Here is a 5448-nt window from a genome sequence, read left to right as displayed (position 1 = left end):
GATTTATATTGTTTTCTTATATTTCATGCTTGCTTTTTCACCTCTTTGTCCTCCTTATTGGCTTGAATTTTCTAATCTAGTTTGTCCATTTAAGTAATAAACAGGCCAAGTATATCAAGAACTTCAGACCTCTTCAGCACTGCGTACTGTATTTTTTTTCCAGTAATTAGTTCCTTGAAATTTTCACTTAGTAACTGATCTTCCTAAGAGGTTGCTCTACATCCCATTGGCAGTAATCTGCTGTGGAGAGTTCTTTGAAGAAGTTCACCTTTCCCAAGTGTGATTTCCCCCCCCCCCCTTTCCGTGGATTTTGCTTGTGCTCATTTACACTGCTCACAGTCAAATATTTCGCAGAATGCAAAAATTTATGATTTGGAAAATAAGTTCTCTAAGAGAGTTAGCTTTTTGTCATTCTGTAGACATGAAAACACAGCTACTTTGGTTGTTTTCTAGAATTTTCAAAGTTAATTAGATTGGGCTGATAAAAAAAAAAAACAGCTTTTTTTTTTATTCGTTCATTTTCATTCCTTCATTTTCCCTCCCCCCCAAAAAAAATTTTGCAAAGCAAATGTTTGCATGGGGCTTCTGCATCTAATGGTGACCTTAATAATAGGAATTTACTGGAAATATCTGTATTTGTCACATGTGGGCAAAGAATAAAGCAGACTAGTGACATGGGGCCCTATCTTTTCTGTGTCACCACTAGTGCTAGCTGTGGTTGCAGAAAAGAAACAGGCATCTTCTGACACAGAATAAGCTCCCAGGTGTATGGGAGTCGGGGAAGACGCTTTTACCTTTAACCTTTCAATCATGTATTAAATCTATGGTATGTTTACACACTGTGTGAGTTGAGTATGCTTATTTTCTGGACCACTTTTATTTTCCTACTGTATTTAGAGTGAGGCTACTGTTAATGGTTACCATTTGGATGTCGTGCTCTTGGGATCATCCGTTTCACTTAGGTCGTCATAAAGCAAAAGTTTTGAGGGTAGTTGTCTTTCAGTGCAGCATCGTACTTGCTTTCTCCATGTCTGCTTTTGTCTCAGTTTCCAAAAAAAGTAGCTTCTGGGCAAAAACTTCCTTGTAAGAACTTTAATGTTCATTCCCAGTGTGTGGTGCAGAGCGTTCCAGCGCTGTTGATCTTTGAGCTCAGATCTGTAGGTTTGAAGAAGTGTGGAAATGTTTGTACCTAAGGCTGGTATCTGTGGCTAAGGGAGAGAGAGGTAATTGTGTAATTTCCAAGTTCGTAAATGCAGCTACAAGTATCTCTTCTGCACTGTTTTTCAATGTATACTTGTACTATAAAAAGTGAGTTAGGCTGAACCCAAGGTTTTTCAGTTGAGATATTACCTGACCATGGAATTCTGATCTGATTCCCTTGAATGCCTTGGAAATTTAACGTGTCTAGTTTACATCTATTTTTACAAATTCACATGGGGAAAATAAAATATTTATACATTATACCATTCTTAACCAACGGTTATAAAAGTAACTCAATTACTCTTACTGAGTGAATAGTATAATTTTGTATTGATAATTATATATTTACTGATGTGGGACAATGTATCTGAGTAAAAACACACAGCTATTCTTACTAAAAAAATTATATAGCTTTACATAATAATCTGAGTGTAGAAGACAGGAAACAGATTGACTGTGGTTCACAATATATTGCTATGGACAGATATTCGCAGCAGATCATGGTCACAAATGGTCACTCATCTGTTTCAATAATAAATATTTAATTATCCTATAATAATTCAATAATTCATTTTTACCATTTATATTACATAGTGTTTATAATTAAATATTAATAACATGATTATGTTTATATTGTAGCATAGAGTTAATTATGAAATATTTCAGATGAAGCAGTTGAAAGTAGTAACCTTCCCCCCTGCCGTCCCAAAAGCAATGTGACAAGGTCTGTGTTCAGATAATAATCCCCTGCATGAATTATGGCAGATCTGTGGGGACTGAAGTCGTTTATAGCCATTTGTAAATGTATAAAGGAAAAATTCTAGCTTTAACACACTTACCAATACTTAGGGGGGGTCTGAGGAGTCGTACTAGTGTTGATTCTCACTAGAGGTTAGTATATAGACACTACTGCATGTCTAAGATGCTGATCTTGGTAAGCAAAGAGACTGCAACTGCATTTTGGGATTATGGAGCTAAAAATCATGCATCCCAAAGTATATGTGTGAAAGTATATAGAATATTAAATAGATTTCGTGTTTTGATTACTAAACTCTGAGTTCTGTCAATGTCTAATACATTCTAGAACAAGAAGACTTTGGTGGCTAGGTGAATATTAAAAAAGGTCCCAGTTATTTCATTTTTATATATTAATTTTTTTGGCAATTTTATGAATACTCAGGTCGTGGAGAAGAACTTAACCGAGCTATCTGTTCTGTTTTGCCTGTGTTTTTAATATGCTTTTCCCATTGTTTTTATACTCAATCAAGAGAAAATAATTGCCTTCAGCAAATAAAACACACCCCTGTACTCAACTTGATCTGGAATTATGAATTTTTTTTCCCCCAAGCAGTGGAGATAAATTTTTCCTGAAGATGTTTTTGCTATGGGAAAGATTGCTTCATAGAAATACAGAATCTTGTGTTTTGAGAGTGCAACTCTTCTTCCATTATTTCACTATATCTTCTGTTTTTTTTATTGTATTTTTCCTTGCCAAATCGACTTGTCTCTTGTTAGGCTGAGCGTTGTGTTACTTAAGATACTGCTAAAAGTGACATAACACAGAGTCACAAGTTATTTAGGAAATTATAAAAAAGAAACAGATTATTTCAAAACAAATAAAACTTGCTCTTAGAGTAGTAAGTCATTTTTTCTCCTTGTTTATCCTGGTGAATTTCTGATATCCTTTTCAGTGGTTTATCACATGACTGAATTCAACCACATAACCTTACTATTCACAGTGTATTAACCGGAATGTTTTCCGTTGCAGCATCTGAAATGCTGGATAGTGTTTCAGAACCTGTTTTCCTCCCTTCTCATTGCCATTGTTCCTTATCAATCTGTTGCAGTTGCAGAGTGTAATTCTCAGCATTGGAAGCTATTTTTAGTGAGCTTTGTGAAAGGTCAGATACCTTAGGCTGTTTAGACGTTTTCATTAACAATATTATTTCCTATTTCATTCTATTTGAAAATATGCCTGAACTGTATTTTTAGAGAATATCTGGAAAAAATTTAAAGAGAAAACTGGGTTTGATCTTCCTTGATATATTGTTTCCTCACAGAAAAACAGGCAACAAAACTAACTATTGTTCTTTTTTTATATCTTTTCATCTGATTTTGTTTTTAACAATCCACACATCATAAGTATAGCCAGCATTACTCATAAGTGCTAAATTGATTAGTTGAGTTTGAAACTAGAATGTCCACAGGGTACTGAGATGAATAAGAAACTTGGTATCATCATTAACAGAAATATGAAAATATTCTTTTTCAGTAATTTATGCAATGCAAGAGTGAAGGTTTAAATCATACCTCTCTGAGGTGGTTCTTCTTGTTTTGGGGGCAGAAAGCACCTATCTCCACACTGATATTCACATCCCAGGAACCCTGTTTGTGATAGCTCTGTAACATTTTCTTTAAAAACAGCTGTGCTCTCTTTTCCTTAACACTATCTTCTGAAAGAGAAAGTAGTGTATCTCTTTCATAGTGTGGGGATAATTTTTCTCTGCCACATTATAGGCTGTTGTGCAGTGGAGATAGTAAGCTGATCTTACAGCTTGCTACTGCTTTTGGAAAGCAGCAGTTCTGCTTCCAGCTGCGCAGTCCCTTCTGCTACTCTGGTGTCTCATGCCTTGCTGACCACTTTCTGAGCTGATTTAACTAACTGATCCAGCAGAAGATGAACCCAATCCCCTCCTCCTCCAAAGAAGAGTTATTCTGGTTTGGCATGTTGATTTATTTCAGCAATGGATCAGCAGGCTCCAGCCTGTCCCAGTGAATATTGTGACTAGGAGCAGGGGAGAGAGTGAGGAGTAGGGAGATAAAATAGGGAGCAGAACATGACCTGCACAGAGCAGGTGTACTGTTAATGTGTTCAGGTGTCCCATATAGCTGGGCCAGAGGAAGGATATAGGACACATTGACTGGGCCGGGAGGAGAGAGTGAACCTGTTCCTCTGGTTTAGTGGTGAAGATGTGCTGCAGAGGAGGAGACCAAATAGAAGGGCAGATTTATTCTAGCTTTGCCGTGCTCTGGTCTCACGAGTTCATTGATGAATTTGGAACACTGCCTCTTCCCCCTCCCGGCTTTGTTTTGAAGGAAGGTAGCATCTGGTGCTGTGTTTTGTGCTGAGTCACACTTTCTCAAAAGTTTCTCTTGGGCAATGTAGTGGGAGAACATCTAATAGGAAGATTCTGCAGGGAGTCTGCCTGAGATAGCACCAACCTGCTCGGCTCTGATAAGACTGAAATTCTTCTGTTTCTCTTGAAGCATATTTATACCACTTGCAGTATTACTGGTGAAAATGCATGTGTTCGTAGGGAGTAGGCAAGAATTTTGAGCATTGCTCTTGTGGATTCAAGTGCATAACTTCCACTGAAATCTTACTTTTGTTGCCTAATGCTCTTTCTGGATCTGCATGGTCTTTTGTCTACTCAGATGAGATTTAGAATATTTTATTAAGTCTCTGAGCATTGTCAATATGAGCTGAATGCTTTTAGGAGCATGGATGGACTCTAAACAGTCATCCAGATCTGTACTTCATAAAAGACTGAGACCTCTTTTGGCCAGCTGAACTCTTGAGATCTTATTTAATACTGCAAGCATCTTCTGCCACTTTTATGTAGGTTAAGCTCTGATAATCATGCTTGTTTAGACACTGTTTATTTTTCACTTACCTTTTCCCTTACTTTTTTTTAATTAAAAGATCTCTTAAGAAAGCACATTGCTACAATGCTGTGTTCCATTGCCTTTGTCAAAATTATATATAAGTGTTTCTGTAATAATTGTCCTGGGATTTAGGAGATTTCTGCAAACAGGTCACCTTCCTGCCTTAGAATCTGTTCCCCATACTAAACAGATTGTCCTACAGCCTGTAATGCATTAGAAGTTGGTAACATAACTGAAGTAAATCTCACAAACAGTGCAATTTACATCAATTGTTAGTGTTAATTTATGATCATACTTTATTAAATCCATTTAGTTTTATAAAAGGACTGTAAATTAATTCTGTGATTTGGGAACTCACTGAAGTTATTACTGCACAGCACCTTATTAAAACATTTGAACACTTCTTGCCTGTACAAATACATTGTGATGCTCTGAAAGTCTCAGTGGTTTTTAACTATGTACTACTGCAACAGTATAATGATTTTCCTTAATAAAAGAGCAAATTCAGGTGATGATTATACTTTTTCTGTTTAATTATATGCTACATTTGATTGTGTAGATTTCCTGAGCCCCTTTTTGTGT

At 36.4% G+C, this 5448-nt stretch overlaps 1 long non-coding RNA gene across 1 annotated transcript; it reads right to left on the bottom strand.

Annotated features, from left to right (window-relative positions):
* Window positions 1-858: 858 nt before the first annotated feature.
* Window positions 859-3810, bottom strand: LOC136992886 (uncharacterized). The gene is made up of 2 exons (XR_010885324.1): window positions 3511-3810; window positions 859-1208 (listed from the first exon to the last, which is right to left on the bottom strand). It is a non-coding gene; the product is annotated as an uncharacterized lncRNA (long non-coding RNA).
* Window positions 3811-5448: the final 1638 nt, after the last annotated feature.

Source organism: Apteryx mantelli, chromosome 10 (genome assembly GCF_036417845.1).
Source record: "Apteryx mantelli isolate bAptMan1 chromosome 10, bAptMan1.hap1, whole genome shotgun sequence".
NCBI classification, from domain to species: domain Eukaryota; kingdom Metazoa; phylum Chordata; class Aves; order Apterygiformes; family Apterygidae; genus Apteryx; species Apteryx mantelli.
Note: the sequence above shows the minus strand (reverse complement) of the source record. Positions and strands in the feature narration are given on the sequence as shown.